The following is an 18,562-nucleotide window of genomic DNA, read 5'->3' on the forward strand; positions in this document are numbered from 1 at the left end:
CCCAATGGTGAGATCAAGTTTCAAGTTTTATTCTCCTCCTTGTCTTCTATGGTGCTGGCTCCATCATCCACCTGACTCTCCTTCATGGTCTCCAAAGTGGTCCCAGATAACTCCCAAGGCTGTCTGCTCTCTTTCTCAAGTGCTGAAGCAGGGAGAGAAGGTTGATTTTGGAAGCCCTCTCAGAAGAGTGGGAAATCTTTCCCAGCATCCCCCAGCTTTTTGGTGGCCAGATTTGCCCCATGTACTCATCACCAACCAGTAACTGTGGCCAGACAGTAGGGTTATGATGATGAGCTACCTATTCCCATTCCTGGATCCTGGAGTGGGGGTAGATTTAGCTTCCCCCAAAGGCTAGATAGGAAAGTTGTGGGATGAAAGTCAGGACACTTACCAAGAGAAGGAAGGTTGAATCGTGAGGATTGTGGCATATGCATTTGTGCCCACCCATCTCCTCCAGGACATTATTACCATTGTAGTGCACTCTATACTCCACTCTACCTTTGCCTGTAGCAGGGAGAGGTATCAGGGCATTAACATCTCCAGGCAGCAAATTTCAACCGATGACGACAGAGTAGGCACATCAATACTCCAGCTCCCTCATGCCTTAGGTGGGTCTATTGTGGGACCTGTTCTGCAGTGGCTCCCAAAGTCCTTCAGTGGATTAAGCTCCAGTTGCCCACAGGAATAAATGGCTTGGTGACTCACCCTTTTTTGGTTCCCTTCTCTTTGCTTCTCACATGCCCAGTCTCCTCCCAGTACTTCCTGGGACCTCCTCCCAAATAAACCACTAACACTTGAATCCCTGACTTGGGGTCTATGTCTGAGGAACCCAAACTGGGCAGTGATGCAACTATAAAGTCTACTATATTTTTTATCCTGGTCTTTGTCTAGAAAAACGTACAATTGCAATGTAATGAGACTGATGACAGTCATGTGGTAGCTCTCCATGGTGCTGAAAGAACAACCTCTACCTCCAAGCTACTTCCTTCACCTTTGGTGTGAAGGAGAAAGCTTGCTTCAGAAGCCACTTTGCATGCACAACTACTTCAACAGTGGCCAGACAGGAATGCATTATTAAGTACCTATTGTGAGACTGTCCTGCAGATATAGACATCTGGACTCCTTGGCAAGATTTCATTAGGAAAAAGAGAACTCTAAAAACTGAGTCAGCCAATAGTAAAGTGGGGTTTTTAATATTTCCCTTTCTGGGAATGTTTACAATAAACAAACTATTAGCCTGCTTAAGAGATAAAAAAGAAGTCCTTCCTAAAAGATGCCACACGTTAGTCTTTAAATTTACTCCTAAAAGATGTGATCTCCCTTTTCATGCCTGTTAATGGGATTTGTATAACAATAATTATTTATTTACTGATTTAATTAATTGCCATATAGCTTTGAATGACTTGAGGCAGCATTGGAAAATGGCTGATTTCTATCAGGAAAAAGATGTATGAGCAGCTTCATTTCAGGGACGAGCCATAAACTAAGCAGATTTCTAGCTTGGAAATAGCCCTTCTCAAAGAGAAAAACCTCTAGACTCTTTTAAATGGGGGCCTGATTCCCTGAGTCTGGGAAGAGAAAGAGAACTGAAAGATCACTGAGCCCAACTGCCTGCTTTTAAGGATGAGAGAGCTGAAATGCCCAGCTCCAAGATTACTATGTCAGTTAGTGCAAAGCCAAGGAAAGCACGCAGGCATCCTGAATCCTGGCTCAGGGCTTGTCCCACCAAGCCTTCTGTCCATGCCCCAGAGTGCTGAAGAAATGGACAAAATGCATTCCTGTTCCCAGTGGGTGAGGCTGGGGCTGCTGGGTCAAATGAAATAAAGACAGAGGCAGAAAAAAATGCCTGGCCTAGAATACCCTTGAGAGCATCTCTCAGTCAATCTCTCTCTTGCTCTCTTTCTCTCCAAGGAAATTTACAGGATAAACTGGAATTCTTGAGATAACACACAGAAGGTTACTTAGACCAAGAGATTTGAACGTAAATGCCTTAAACTCCATGTAGGCAACAAATCGATGAATGAGGTGGGAGATGAACATGAGGGAGTGGTGGGGGCTGTGGCAAACATGAGAGCACACACCCATCTCAAGGATCCCAATGTTCATAGATCATCTATATCTTTTAAGCGAGACCCAAAGTCCAATGTGTTAAGTGAAAAAATTGTTACATGATATCTTCCAGGTTCTAAATCTTGGCAATTGATTGATATAATAAAATTTTTTTTTAATTAAGCCCTATACATGCCAAACAAAACATGTCATCTCCCAAGATAACTGTTTGTAAGAGCATCAACACCTGGTGGCAGATCTGGTCATTCATTCATTCATTCATTTGCTCAGGGTCAATGGCAATGGTTTCTACATATTAGAATCACCTAAGAAGCTTAAAAATCCCAGTGCCCAGGTCACATGCCCTATCAATTACACCAAAATATTTGAGGGTGGAAGCCAAGCATCAGAATGTCTTAAAAACCCCCAGATGATTCCGTGTACAACCACATTTGGGAACTGCTCGTCTACAATGAACCAGTTTTGGGTTAGCTACTAGGAACATAAAAATGACCAGGACAGACATACAACTTCCTCTCACAGTGATGGATTCAAACAGGTGAGCAGATGAGGCTGAGACTGCCACTTTTCCACCAAACCCATTCTCCCCATCATCCAGGGAACATTCTGGACTGAATTTCCCAGCCTCCTTTGCAGTTAGATATAGCCATGTATCTGAATTCTAGCCAATAGAATGTGAGCAGATGCCATCAGTGAGTGTCACCACCATGAAATGACTGGCCTGTGAAACCCCCCCAGGTCTGTGCCTGTATGTTTTACTGCCATAGCCATATGTTGAGGCTGGCAATACCACTGTCAGCCCAGGTCAATGGCTTCATGAATAACTGAGCACCATCTATCAATTTGGCCATCAACTCTGAATTATTGTTGAGATCCTGTTACAGCAACCCAACCAGTATGCTAAGCAATTGTAATAGAGATAAAGGCTATAATGACAATAGTACCAGATGCTGCGGGAGCATAGATCCAGACTGGGGGGATCAGGGAGGGCTGCCTATTTATCACTTATTCATTCAACAAATATTTACTGAGCACTTGCTGTGTATCAGGCATTGCTCTAGATGCAATTAGTGAAATCAGTAAATAAGTCATTACACAAATCCCATCAAGGGTTTCAAGCAGTGAAAGAAAATCTAGAAAATCCCTGTCCTAGTGGAGTTTCAGATCCTCAAAGGGTAAGGTGACATTTATACTCAGACCTGAAGGACAAATAAGGCAGCAATTTCAGGAAGGGACATAGATATCAAAGCTTTTGGAAAGGGGAAAGATGCATGCAGCAGCTGGGAGGCTGGGGAGAGGTGGCACTTTGGGGGAGCTTCAAGGAATTGGGCCTGGCTGGGGCACAGAGCAGGAGGCTGGGAGATGATGGAGTGAGGCAGAGAAAGCAGAGACTGAGAGACAGAAACTGGCAGAAGCAGAGATAGAGAGAGATCAAGGCATAGCAACGATCAGAAACAGAAAGAGAGACCAAGACAGCAGCACCAGGGAAACAGCAAAGCAGAAAGGTCTGAAAGGACAATGACACAGGCACAAGAGCCACCTCCTCCTGATTCCACCCCCTCACAGGCCTTATTTTTATACTGGAGACAGATGCCTGCATTTTACTTGAGTTTACTTTCCTTTGTTGAGAAGGTAAATATTTGAGCTCCTACCATTCACAGTGATTTCTTCCAAACAAGAAGGGCACCACCATTCATTAGCCTGAGGGCAAGCACACATTGGCTTGGGCAGAGCCTGGAGTGAGGTGTGTAATTCACCACCTGGGACTTGGGCCGAGTGATGGACAGCAGGAGACGGTGTCAGGAGACCTGAGCTCTAGACCTTCCCTGACTCTGGGTGGCTGTGGGGTCAGCGGCCTCAGCTTCTTCACTTGTAAAATGAGTGGCTACTTTCCCACTCTGGCATGCTGCGGCAACACTTGTCAAGGTCTGTGGTCATATAGTTAATTGTGAAATTGCTTAATTTCTCCTGTTTTCCACAGGAGACCTTGCAGACAGGTTGCATGCATCTTGTTATGGAAAAACCATAGCGGCTGTTCAAGAGCATTGATTTGTTAAACAGGGGTAAGAAGGGTGGTGAGGGGAAGGTAAAGAGAGAAAGAGGGATGGAAGGAAAGAAAGGATAATGGGGAGAGGGGGAGGAAGAATGGAAGGGAAGAAAGGGACACACGTGATGAACGCTCTGGCAGGGAAGCAAGGAAGAAAGGCTGCGAGGGGACTGCACCTCGCCTGCATTACGTCTTTAGGGAGGGGAAGCCTGCAGGATGGGTCTGAAATGGCCTTGCTGGGGCTCCCCAGGAGATGCATAAACTTTTGTGCCTCTTGTACAGGCACGCGTAATTCCACAAGCACGGATGGAGGACGAGAGACTGGCGTACAGAGGTGGGAAGCCAGAGTTAGGAGGCCACCTGCCCCCGCCCTGCAGTTCGTGCCGTGACAGTGACACACAGGAGGAAAACGGTGAGCAGCCTGGCACCTCGCGATCTCGGAGCCAGCCCACCTTCCCTGGAGTTTGGTGATGGCTCCCCCAAATGCCCAAATGTTTGATCCTGTCTCTCGTCCTTCCTAGGGCAGGAGTCTGGGAATTTGCTCCTGTCTAGCTAAAACTGAGAATTTCCAGACAGCAGAGGACTTTGGATTTTCAAAGGGCAGAAGAGACACCGAATCCACTGGGGGAGCAAGTGAGGAAGTGACAGCTCACCCAGCTAAACAGCTGGCAGGAGATCAAAGGGCATGAATACCGGGATGGGTCGGGGCCCACATCAGTCTAAGCAATTGTGTGTAAATGAGTAAGTGGGGGAAGACCAGCCCCTCCTGGCAGTAGGAGGCCAATGAAGAAGTGTAAAAGGGATGATGGAGTCTGAAAACCTTCAATGGTACTAAGGCTAATGGTGAACGTTTGATGGAGAGCAAGATATTTTTACACAGGCTCAAAGTATCGGGCCCCAACTTACTTACTAATTATAAAGGGGAAAACAGTGACCTTACAGTTGACCATGGTAACCAGGTGATGGACATGAACCTCACCAGGAACAGGACAAACCCACAGCATGTACCTCCTGAAGGGATGCACTGAGGAGAATTCAGCGTCACCTCTGCCTTAGTCCTGCCAAAAGCACACACGCAGCTTGCATCTAATCGAGGTCATCAGGGAAGCCCAAAGCAAGGGGCATTCTACAAGATGACAGGCCTGATGCCTTGGAGTTGTATAAATCAAGAAAGAGAGGAGGGCCAAGGAGCTGTTCTACATTAAAGGAGGCTCAGGAGACATGACAAGGGAATGGAATGCAGAATCATGGATTGGATTCTGGACAGAGAATAAAGATAAGACTGGGACAGCTGACAAAATTTTAAATGGACAGTGGATTAGACAAAGACGTTATAGAGATGCTAAATATCCTGATTTTGAAAACTGAATGGTGGTTGTATAAGAGAATGTCCTTTTTCCTGGGATACGCACATACTGCGGTGTTTAAGGGTTTAAAAACCTAGGAGAATATGAACATCAAAGCAGACGGTGAGGCCCCGTTTCTGGAGCTAAAGGAACAGAGTTCAAACCGCAGCTCTACTATATCCTGGCTATGTAACCTGGGGCAAGCCCCCTACCTCCATAACGCTCAGTTTTCTCATCTATAAAATAGTGCCTTTCATAGGATTATTGAGAAGATTTAATGAGGTAACGCACTATAAGGCCTGGGAACGGTCTCTGATGCATACGGATGCTCAGTGCAAGTTAGAGGCAGCCACAGAGGTGCAAGTCTCAGAGCTGGGGAGCCCCTCAAAGTCCTCCAGTCCAACTTGCCTCCCAAATATGGAAAGAGGCAGGATCCTAAATACCACTAACATAGGCAGAGCTGAGAGTGCCCTAGTCCAACCTCTTTGTTTTACAAATGGAGAAACTGAAGCCTAGAGCCTTCAAGGTCAGATAGCTTACCAAGTTCAGTCTGACTCACCAAAATTTTAATTATCACCTACTAAGTGCAAGGCCAGTGCTAGACACTGTGGGAGTTTCAAAGATAATCAGGCTCAAAAACTGGAAGTGTAACACTATGTGCACAATTATTACAAAGTGCTGATAAAGGCAAAGTAGAAGGAAATCTTGCCCACAGCTTCCCATGAATTCTCACCGGTCCCCAAACCTGCATCTTTAAAATTCCCATCTCCCTGTCTTTACTCAAAGCCTTGTAATACTAGATGGCTAACCTTTTCCCAAATCTTGTCTTACTTAGCACCTTTGATGGCTCCCTATTGCCCTTGGGATAAATGCCACATTCCTTTTCAGAGTATACCCCAACCCAGCTACTCAGAACAGCCCTGTGAGTAGACTGACAGTCAAGTCACAAAATTTATTCAGCACCCATCGTGTACGAGTCCCTGTGAAGGCATCAGGAGATACAAAGAATAGTTTGTTGTCTTTCCTGTTGGCAGCTTATGCTGCAGCTGAGGGACAGACATGCCAAAAATACAATAGGCAATGCTGTGGAGACAGCCTGGGGCAGTATTTCTCCCAGTGTGGTCCACAGAGAAAGCCCTGCACCTCAATCATGACACTACTATCACACCAGGATGCGTGATGCACAGCAGCATGTTTGTGGTCAACACTTGGAGCTCACCTGCCATGGTTTAGCCTGCCTGATAGACACCCGCATTAATGGGGGGCCTGGTGCTTCATACTGGGGTAGGCAAAATACTGCCCCCCTATATATGTCCACATCCTAATCCCCGTGGCCAAAGGGACTTGGTGATATCTGAAGATGGGGAAGTTGCCATGGATTATCCAGGTAAGACCTGAATGCAATCATATAGGTCCTTCTAAGAGAGAGGCAGAGGGGGATTTGACTACAGAAGAGGAAGTAGGAGATGAGATGACAGAAGCAAGATGCCTTATTGGCTATGGACCACGAGGCAAGGGGGATGGGTAGAAGCTGGAAAAGACAAACAAATTCTCCCCTAGAGCTTCCTGCCAACACCTTGATTTTAGCCCCATGAGACCCATTTGGACTGCTGACCTCCATGTCTGTAAGAATATCTGCAGTGTTTTAAGCAATTGAGTGTGGGATAATACGTTACAGGAGCCAAAAGAAACCAATACACACGCATCGCGCCACCCACTGCTCCTTGGATTTCACACCGTGACGTCAGGAGCAGCCTTGCCCAGCAAACCTGCCTTTCTCCTTCAGACCTGGAGGGATGGTGACCCCCACTGAAAATAGCTCCAGGCTACAGCAGTACGTCCTGTTGGTTTCCTCACAGTTTGGGTAACAGTCCTGTTTTAAAATAGCCTCTAAATAACCCAACCTGAGAAGGCCAACTGTTTCCTACCAGGACCCTGACTGGTACAGACTCTAATTAATCCCACTGCTTGAGGAAGTCCAAAGGGTCATCCCTAGACTTCTGCCCACTCCAGCACATTCCAGAACCTTCCTGTGCCCAGATTCCCACACATCCCAGAGGCTGATTTCCTCATGGTCCTCTCAGCCTCCTGACTCCTGGTGCCATAGGTGCTTCCTCAGCTTTAGGTACAGCATCAGCAACCTTGTCACCTCTTCAACTCCCCAAAGGAATCTAACTATAGCAAGGATTCCTTAACTATGTCATGTTTAACTGAGTATTCTACAGGCAGCACTAAAAAGAGGTGGATGGTGTCATGTTAACTAAAGGTTCATCCAGCAACATGAACAAGTGGTTGGTGGCCATCGTAGCCATCACCAACCCCAAACGATTTTCTGGGCTTTCACTTGGGTCTTCAGCTGCCCCACATCTCTCTCCAACTGTGGCATCTCTCCTCCTCCTTGCATCTTTTTCCCCCTCCACCCTCTTCCAAGCTTGGGAGTGAGACCTAGGGCATGTGGGCAGAAAGCTCGTCCTGTCCTGCAAACACTCATCAAAGCAGTCTTCCAAACAAAGACAGCTCTGTGCCTAAGAGGAATTCCAGTCGGGGGAGAAAGGTTATTCACTCTCAGTGCAAAAGTAGGCATGCATTTGGAATTTGGAGGTTGAGAAGCAAAAACAAACTGAGAGATGGTGAGAACTGTTCCAGGAGCAAGAAACCCTTGAAACGTGGCAGCAGGTGGGAGCCCAAGAACAAAACAACCGATGTGAAAGTAGGTCTCTATCGTGGCTCAGGAAATATACAGGGGTGAATATTATGTTTTATCCTGTTTCCTGTTCTGCCTTGAGCCATGGTTCAGCTCAGCTATCCCCAAACCTTCAGTAAAAGTCTGCTACACACAACTTGCCAGTTTTGGTAGTTCTTTGAGACACAGAGGAAAGGGACTGTGTTCAAAGCAAGACAAAGAGAAGACAACAGCTACAGGAGGCCCCAGAATTTCAAATACTATGTGACCAAGAGCACAAAGCCCTCTGAGAATTCTCACATATATCCAAGAAGGCATTGGACTTCCCACAATACATGGGATGGCAGCATGGACCACTCTGATTTTAAAGGAATAGGTGGCCCGAAGTGTGGAAGAGTAAGATACATTGGCACACACAGGCGACACTTTCAGACTTTGAACCTGAGCACTAATGGTCAAGGCCTCACAATCATAACACAAAATAGAGCTATGCCTGAGTTTCTGCTGAACTGGGGTGTTAATTACATGTCTGCAAGACAGTCTGAGGGAAGACTAAAATTAGCCAACAATCTGATATGTTGACACTTGGCATCTGTAACTGAAGCGTCTATGAAAGACAGATTTATAAGATGAACTTCTGTTTCATGATGACACACAGCTTTCAGAAGCCCCAAGAAATTCCAAAGGTTCAGCATTTTCTCTGCATCCACCAGTCTATGCATGGTGGTGAGGAAAGATACTGGCTTTCCCACTCCCGAGGACAAAGAGGGTTAGATTAAAAAGCTGTTAGATGAAGCCCCCAGCTTTAGTCACTGGAATGTTTTTCTGGTGATATTCATTAATATGTATATCTAGAACCAACGCTTTTCAGAAAAGTATAACAAGACTCTGTGGCTAACTATAGAATCAACTATGTTGCCTAAATTGCTGAAAGAAACTCATGCCTAGAGTCTCTGAGCTGGGAAAACCATCCTTATTACATGCCAGAAACTGGGTCAAAGTTTTAACTAAAATTATCTCACTTGATCCTCACAAATACATTAGGTGATAGGCACTATTATTGTCCCCATTTTACAGATAGGGAAACCCAGGCTCAGAGAAGTGAAGTCACTTAGCTGGCATCCCTCTCAGGATCTAATCAAGAAGTTAGAAACCTTTTCAAGTATTTCCATCAGAGAGAATTTAATATAGGGAATTGGTTACATGGGGGATGAAGGAACAGAGATGCTAAGGCCACCTGAAGATTGGTGATAGCAGAAAGCTGCCTACTCCTAGGTTAGAGGGATGGAGGGAGGAGGTGGTATTTCCAAAACTTTGGGGCCAGGGTCACCTGATGGAAGCTGGAAGCTTGAAGGAGTTAGCAAAGCTGTCAGAGGCAGAAAGGGTAGGGGAGAAATACACTGCTTTTCCCCTCCTGCTAACTTCTAGTATTATGCCAGTGCCTCCTGTTGGCCAGACCCAGCAGGAAGCCAGCTGACAAGGAAGCCTGGGAAATGTAGCCTGTAGAGAAACCCCAGAACCAGGACAACTAGTAAGTAGCTGAGTCAGAATTTGAACCCAGGTCTGATCCAGCCCAGGGAACTATAGCTCCTTTCCTGGAAGAACACAGCAGCCAACTTTAAATGTCTTCAAGGTGTATCTATAGTCCCACACAGAAACAGCAGAGATGCAGGTGAAACCATCCCCCCCACCATCCCCAGATTCTGGGCACTGCCCACCATGACACAAGGGGGTCACTCAGAGGCATGAGTTCCAACCCGAGCTCAGGTGATCGCTCCTTGTATGACTTCAAACATAATTTCACCTCTCTGAGTCTCAGTTTCCTCCTCTGGAATCTCACACAGTTCATTAAAATTTACAGAGCACCTGGCTCACAGCAGGTATCAAAAAGCAGACCTAATTACCACCACCACCATCAACAATGTTATGTAACCTATGCAAAGAATTCTTTTTCTTACAGGCTGAGTGCTCTCATGAGGGACAGGGCTGGTGGAAAAGAAAAGTGAGTTTCTCAGGCACGTCTGCAGAGCTGTCCTGGGCATTCTCTCAGAGACCCCCTCTGGCTGTCAAGCAAACTATTCAAATTCATAAACAGTTATGAGCTGCTCTCAGGAAAGACTACCTAGGGATGCTGCAAATTCTGTTTATTCTGGCTTCTTCTCCTTACAGATTTACCTTGTGCTGCCGCCCTACTTTGCTTTCCTTAGAACATTATTTTTTAGGAAAGAAGCAGAAAAACAAACAGTTAAGCAAACCCAGCTCAAGGAACCTGCAGCTCTCTTCGAAGTCTGGATGAGAAGGCATCAGGGAAATGCAAGCCATTAGGATTTTGGACCATATGAAGCAGGCACAAGTTCAGTGTGAAGTTGGCTGAACTGCTCTGCAGTGATGGGACAGATTTCATTTGTTCAACACATGACCACCAGGTGAGTCATCGGCTCTTTCCCATTGGGCTGGAGGTAGTGCAGCTCCCCAAACAATGCGGCCCCTTGCCTCCCAGGAGGACCCCTCTCGCTCCTCTGCACCCAGGCAACTGAGGTGCAGAAGGGTGGGATCATGTCAGACAGTGCTACCAGAGTGTGGTGTAAAAAATGCTTATTCTCTGTACTGAGCTGAATAGTATTTCAAAAAATTGAAAATAGAACTACTATATCATCCAACATCCCCAAAGGAAATGAAAACAGGATATTGAAGAGATGTCTGCACTCCCATGTTTATGGCACATTATTGACAATAGACAAGATATGGCAACAACCTAAGTGTCCGTCAACAGATAAATTGATGAGGAAGATGTGTATATATGTGCCATGGAATACCACTCAGCCACGAGAAAGAAGGAAATCCTGCCATGGGTGCCAACACAGACCTTGAGGGCATTATGCTGTTAAATAAGTCAGAGAAAGACAAATACTCTATGATCTCACTCACATGTGGAATCTTAAAAAAAAGGGTGAATTCTTAGATACAGAGAATGGAAAATGATTGTCAGGGTCTAGGATATAGATATGAACTTTCAGCTCTAATGTGAATGAGGTCTGAGAATCTAGTGTAAAATATGGTGATTATAGTTGATAACATTGCATTATATCATTGACATGTGCTAAGAGAGTAAATGTTCTCACCAAAAAATAAGATGTGTGGTGATGGCTGTGTTAATTAACAGGATGGTGGGAATGCTTTCACAATGTATCTGTGTATCAAATAATCATGATGTACACTTTAAATATCTTATAATTTTATTTGTTAATCATACGTCAATGAAGCTGAAAAAATAATACACCTAAAAACTATAATAATAATGATGATGGTGATAGTTAAGACATAGAGTGATTACTATGTATCATTTTACATATATTAATTTCCCTCTCACAGTAACCCTGTCATGATCCCCATTTTACAGATGAGGGAACTGAGGCTGAGTAATGACTGGTCTTATTCCAACCCAGGCAGTTTTGCCCAGAGTTCTCACCCTTAACCACTACGTCTGCATATCACCTCTTGGCATAATATCTATTTACAACTCATTTTATAAAGAAGTACTTTCTTTTAAGTAGCCTAAATTTATGTGTCCAGTCCCAAGAGGGATTCCCTACCATGTCTACCTTATTCATGCCATTTGTGACCTTTAAATTGCCAGCCTTTCTGAAAAAGAGAGCCCTGAAGAGCAAGAAAAATAACAATAGCAACCATAGCTAACATGTATGAAGCACTTGTTAAGTGCAAAGTGCAATACAAGGAGCAGGAGCTGCCAAAGTAAGAGAGAGTGCCAGGCTGAAGGAGCTTTCAGTCTGGTGAGAGGACAGACAGTAAGCAAATAATTAGAGTCCAATGAAATAAGAGGCCCAGATAAAGTGCCAGAAAACATTAGAAGCAGCCGCTGACACTAGCTAATCAAGTAATGTTCTCAAAAAGGGGTGATTTTGCTCCCCCAGGGGACACTGGGAAATATCTGGAGGCAGTTTTAGTTGTCACTACTGAACTACAGTGGATGCTACTAGCATCTAGTAAGTAGAGGCCAGGGTTGCTGCTCAATGTCTTACAATATCCAAGACAACCTCAACAACAGAGGCATGTCTGGCCCAAAATGTGCCATGGCTTGACTCCAAAAGGAGTCAAGGTCAAGGTGAATTTGAGATGGGCTTTGAAGGATGTGTAAGAGTTTGTTAGGTAGAGAAGAGGGGAAAAGGCAGAGGGAATGGCTTATGCAAAGTCAAGGAGGCAAGAAAAGGTAAAGGTATATTTAGAGAATGGGAACAGCTCAGTGTGAGTGATAAAGTAAGGTAGGGCTGGATCGCAGTGGGCCCACCAGGCAGTTTGAATTTCATCCTCCAAGCAATGGGGAGTCACATAAAGTACTGGAGCAGGGTGGACGATAGGACAGGCGAGATGCAGACAGGAGGCCATGAAGTCAGGCTCATTCCCCACACCATCTCTGCCCTTGCTGCTAGCTAATCCTACATTCCGGGCACTTCATCCCTGGCAGGCCCAACTTCAAAGTGTCCTCCATCCCAGACTCAGAAAGCAATTAGCCTCCACTCACATGGCAGCGACAAAGACGTACCCTCCCTGTGAAATCTGGGTTCTGACAGGAAAGAGCAAGTAGATTTCAAACCCCTGCCCGAGGGCATCTCCAGCCATTTTCATCTGGAACAGACTTTTTCCTGCTCAGCTTAACTAGTGAGGTAAGAAGACAGTCTAATTTGAGTTCTCCTTAGAGGCTCACACACACACATACAAAGGAGTTTCTAAGGTTCTGTCCCCGACACCACTCCATGCCTTTTGCCCCTTCATTTCTATTGACTTTGTCTGCAAGTGGTTTTAGGGCCCCAGTGGAACGCGCAAGCCTTACAGCCTCCTGGGGATCATGAGGCCCTTCCTCCCAACAAATGAGGCTGTTGGCCATTCTTGCCATCAGCCCAGATAATCTATACTGTGCTCGCAGATCTTGTTTCTCCTTGGGCCGTTTCACCTGAGCCCTTTATCTCCGCTCTGTGACAGTCAGAGCTGCACATGGCACAGAGCCTCCAGTCTAGGGGCTGGGACTCATGCACCCGATGATGTGGGCCAGTGAATTCCCACTGTGGGCCTCATTTTCCTCATCTGTATAATGTAAATAATAAAGTCTCTAATTCAAAGAGTCATATAAGGATTGGTGGAGATCATGCTTTTAAGTTGCTTAGCACAAGGTTGGTATGCAATAAACACTCAACAGATAACTATGTGATGATGTCATTACCAGAACCACCATTCCCTCCTGTTCCCTGCCACAAATTCTGAAACGGCAAAAGAAAAAGGTAGAGGGAAGGAAATGTTGCAAAGTTTCTTCTGTTTGTCAACCAGATCCACTCTGTGCATATATGCCCATCTTTAATCCTCACGTGGCAGCCATGGAGAAGGGCTGCTTAGGTCTTCCTTCAAGAAAGGATTTCTTTCAAGAAGAGAACCTTCAGGATCTGCCACAGCATTCAAGCCAAGACCTCCTTCTTCCCAAGCAGCCCCCAGCCAATGACTGAGTATGAGGCAGGTACCAGGGCCTGGCCATTGCTGTTCCACATGGGGTTCCCCTAATGGGAGATCTCTCCCCAGGAGCCCTCCACTGGGCTGGCCAAGACTTGGTCAGATCTGGCTCGTGGCCTTGAAGTCTCTCCCACCCAGTCCTGCTTCTTCCCACTTTATTTTTCACAGGGGCTAACTCCCAATAAGCTTCTGGCACCCATAACTCTACCAGTGTCTGCTTCACAGAGGACCCAACCTACGTGTCCCAACAGCCCTTGATGCTGTGTGTTTGTGTGTGTGTGTGTGTGTGTGTGTGTGTGTGTGTGTGTGTGTGTGCGCGCGCGCGCATGCGCGCGCATGTGTGTGTGTGTTTGGAGCTTTTTCTTTTCCTGTAGCATGGAATCACCCTGGTCTACCATTGTATGAAATAACCTTGCAGAACATGAGACCCTCATGTGGAATGGGAGACACATGAGAGCAAACAAAGGGAGGTGTCTGGTGCCCAGCACAGTGCCTGGCACATTGCAGGAGCAGCTCAGTACATATTTATTAGATGAATACCTAAGCTGATGGCTGTAATGCTCTGCAGCTTTTGCTACAGAAGCAAAAAACACTCCAAAAGTCCCATTTCCTTTTAGTCCTGACCCAGGAATGACAAGAGCAACCAGCATCTACTGAAGGTTGTGGCGGACACAGAGATGAAACCTCCCAGATCCCTACTCCAGGAAGGATGTGTACCACTCCAGCTGCACAGCCACCTCTCCCAAGGTCACAGACCTCCCAGGATGGCCCACCAGTGACTGATCAGGGTGGAGCATGCAGACCCAGTCATCTTGCCCATTCTAGCTCCAGAGCTCCCTGTGGGCCTCACTGAAGCCCCCAGCTCCACTGGGCCCCCATTGCTGCTTCAACCTTTCTCTCTGCTCTCTCCTGTTGTGTCCCCTCCCTTCCACTGTCACTGATCCCAAGAGCTCTCCTTAATAAATGTCCTACGTGCCACTCTCCATCTCAGAGTTTGCTTCCCAGGGAACCTGACCTGAGATGAGGGTAAATATGCCAAGAGTGTTCACATGCAGGAACTCACTGCATTCTCCCCATCACCCGGGGCTGGGAATTATTCACCCCATGTTGCAGATGAGCAATATGAGGCTTATGAAAGCCACACTGCCCGTAAATGGAGAGCTGACGTTCAAGTTCAAATGTGTTGAACTTCAACGCCTGAGGTTTCAAATCTTTGGAAGTATTGATGCCTTCCGCTTCCCAAGTGAGTCTCAAAATCAAGCCCACTCCTCCTAAACAGCCAAGGCAAGCACGAAAGCCACCTGACACCCCAGACCCAGCTTTTCCCTCCAGTGTCCCCTTAAGAAGCTTCAGTGGGACCCACCACGAACCAGGGATGCCAATCAAGTAACACTAAAGGTCATTTAGAAAGGAGTTGTGTCTGAGCCAATGATGAGTTTAAAAGGATGTTCAATCAAACCTAGTTATCTGATTGAAGTCTGAACCTGAGAAATAAGCTTGAGACTTCACAGCCCACCAGAAGCCTGTCAAAATAATCAAGAAAACACACAAAATACATAGCTTCTTTATGGGCGTTTTTTCTCCCATTGTCTCACTGGGCAAGAGAAAGGGAGAGAAAAAAGTAAAAACAATGCATTAATTTGATTGAAATATTTGCTGTCTTTGGGACCAAAAGAAAACCTCTCTCTATAATTAAATATCCTTTTTCTTGAAGACTTAATTAGAACACCTTCAAAGAAGAAATCCTCCAAATGGAGATGACATTATGCTGCCACCGTCTGAGGGGTGCTGGATGGGAAGGTAGGGGAAGCAGGGTGAGGAGGCATAAGGTGCAGCAGCTGGGAGAAACCAAGAGTCTGTCCAAGGCCCTTGGAAGGAGCAGAGCCTGGGAGAAAGGAAATTGAAGGAATTTTTCCTGATTCACCATTTGTTATGAAATCTCTAAAGTGTATCCACAGGTGATCAAGCCTTTAGAAGACAGACATTCTGTCTAAATTTAATAGGAATAGAGAGCTGGGCATTTATTAAAGATCAAATGCTGCATAATAGGTCATATGTTTTGTACTTGATTGACATTTTTTAGCATGTGTTGGGGGATGGGTAAAATCACTGTCACTTCCCTAACTTCCTGATTGCCTAATGGACCAGGCATTGAATCTTCAAACAGACAGTGATAGAAACTTACACATGCAGTTACTGACGTATTCTCTCTCTCCCTTTCCCCCTTACCCTGTGTCTCTGTCTGTCTCTCTCTTTCACACACACACACACACACACACACACACCATAAAATGAAATGAACTACAGAACTCAGAACTTCCCCCAAAGTGGAAAACACTTCATTATCCACCTATCTTCAATGTTTAGCATCTCAAAATATAGCCAGCTCCAACACAGAATTCTTACAGAGGACGGATGACAGGCTGGGATCACTCTAGAACACTGCCCTTCTATTTTCTTACAGGGGACCACAGAGGATTCCACAACAATGCAGTACAAGCCCTCCCTGCTCTGCCTCACCAGGGGAGGGAGAGCCGGTCAATGCACTGTTGGGGGCCCCCAGATGCCCAGTAAGCCAGTCCCAGAACAAAGGGCCAGCCTCATTTCCTGCTCCGGTCCACCCTCAGCACTGGAAGCCCTTTTCATGGCTCTCAGTTCCTTCTTGGGGGGCGTTTGGAAGGGAATGGCCAGATTTGGCTTCCACCACCTTGCCTAACACTGATCACCATGCGCAAAGGCCATGCCAGGCGTTTTCAGGGGTTGCAGGTGAGAAGAGCAAAGCCCAACATCACAAGTTGGGGTCTCCCAAAAGCAGGCACTGAGATGGAGTTTGGGGTGAGAGATGTTTACTGTGGATCAACATATGTCCCAGGAAGAGGGCGGAAGCAGGATGGGCAGAGAGAGGTGTCAGCCTGTCCTGCCGACCCTGAGGAGCCTCAGCCGGCACCCCGCACCTCCCTGCCAGGAGCTCTGGAGTAAACACTGTCCGTGGGAGCTGTCCTGCATCAGCTGAAATGGCCAGGCCTTTATACCCGCACCTGGCTCAGACGCCGGAAAGGTGCCCCTGAGCCAGGGATGCAGTCAATGTCACCTGAAGCATCCCCAAGCAGAGTCAAGGGGTCATTGCTAGAGGAAGGATGAAGGGACGCACAGCAGCAGGTGTCACCTGCTCACACCATCTCAACCGGCAACAGCCCTGAGAGAGCTGGTGAAGGCCTCTTTTTACCATCCAGCATCATAAAAGCTCCTTTCCTTTCTCTCGTCTTCTCACCAGTTTTCTAAGAAGTCAGGAAAGTGGTACAATGAGGTCACTGTCCTTTGAAAGCAGGTGATGTATTTATTCATCAAAACATGTTTGGTGATTCCCTACTGTGTGCCAGGCACTATGCTAGGCACTGGGGCACAACAATGAACAACACTAACATGGTTGGTGACTTTAAACGAGCACTTTATATCTCTGAGCCTCTGTTTCCTCATCTGTAAAATGGGATCAGCAATATAGATACAGGTACAGTTATATAAATAGATATGTTGATATGTATGTGTATTGATGGATGGATGGATAGATAGGTAGATAGATAGACAATGTCACGGTTTTCAGATAGGAGAGCTTAGATATATAAAAGATTTCAGCTAATTGTAAGGTTATAATTAATTCTCCTTCTCTGTCTCCCCCTCCTCCTTATTGATTCTCATAGTCCCTCTCTTGGTGTTGTCTAATAAGTGCTCCCCTTGGCACTTATTTATTAAAGTGATAATTTTTTATTTGCTTGTAGATTTCTTATTTATTTTGGATTAATTTATTATTATTGATTAACGGATAATTTTATATCCATTAAGGTTAGATTTAGCTGCATATTAACAGATATAAAACATAATTAAGGCTAAAACAAGATAGAGGTTATTTATCTCTTGTATAAAATTAGTCCAGAGGTGAAGAGTCCATGACTGTTAGGGCAGCTCTACAAAGTCACCAACAACCCAGGCTCCTTCTATCTTTCTTCTTTGCCACATGTAGCATGTGGCTTTCACCTGCAAAGTTGCTTCACAGTCACAAATTGGCTGCTGGAGCCCCAACCATAACATCCACATTCCAGATGGAAGAACTGAAGAAAAGGAAACAGCCAAAGAACTCCTATCTCCCCAAATGGCTCAGAACCCTTTAAAGAATTTTCCCGGAAGTGCTACCTACATTACACTGGCCACTCAAGTCCACAAGTGAGGTTGAGGACTATAATTTTTCAGCTGGTAATATTGATGACTAAGTGCTATAGGGGTCTACTACTGATTAAGAAATGGAGAATGGATATGGAGTTTAGACAACTAGTGGAGTATTCCATAGCATTCCTTAGAAGGTACAGATGCCCGAAATCATATTTTGACTTTGTTAAACCACTTATTTACATAACCTTTTAATAGCCTGAATTCTTTATTCCTGGGTGAGAGTTTCCTTTTGGTCTATGCACATCCAGTCCCAGATCTACCTACAGAATTTGGTCAAGACACCATCTCTAAGAGCTACACATTCCTTTCCAAAAGGGATGATTCTGGTGACTAATTTTCACATCTTCTCAGAGTGAGACATGGCAGGAGGTAGGAGAGAGTGCTAGAAAAACCCAAGCCTAATGAGCAGAGTCCTCCCTATCAGTCTCAAATCCATTTCCAGAGCGAGGAGTCTTCTCATCTGTATGTGAGAGGGAAAGGGCATGAAGACTCTACAGCACTTTCATAAAGTCCATTCCTCAAATCATCACAGATGCAGATAGATTTTATCTTGAAAGAGTTTGGAGAAAGGGAAATTTTCTATTTTTAAAACTCCATTTCAATTCTACTTAATAAGAGCCTCTTTTTTCTTTCATTAATGGAACTTGGAAATGCATGAAAATTGGAAACATAAAC

This window comes from Manis pentadactyla, chromosome 14, assembly GCF_030020395.1.
Source record: "Manis pentadactyla isolate mManPen7 chromosome 14, mManPen7.hap1, whole genome shotgun sequence".
Taxonomy (NCBI): Eukaryota; Metazoa; Chordata; class Mammalia; order Pholidota; family Manidae; genus Manis; species Manis pentadactyla.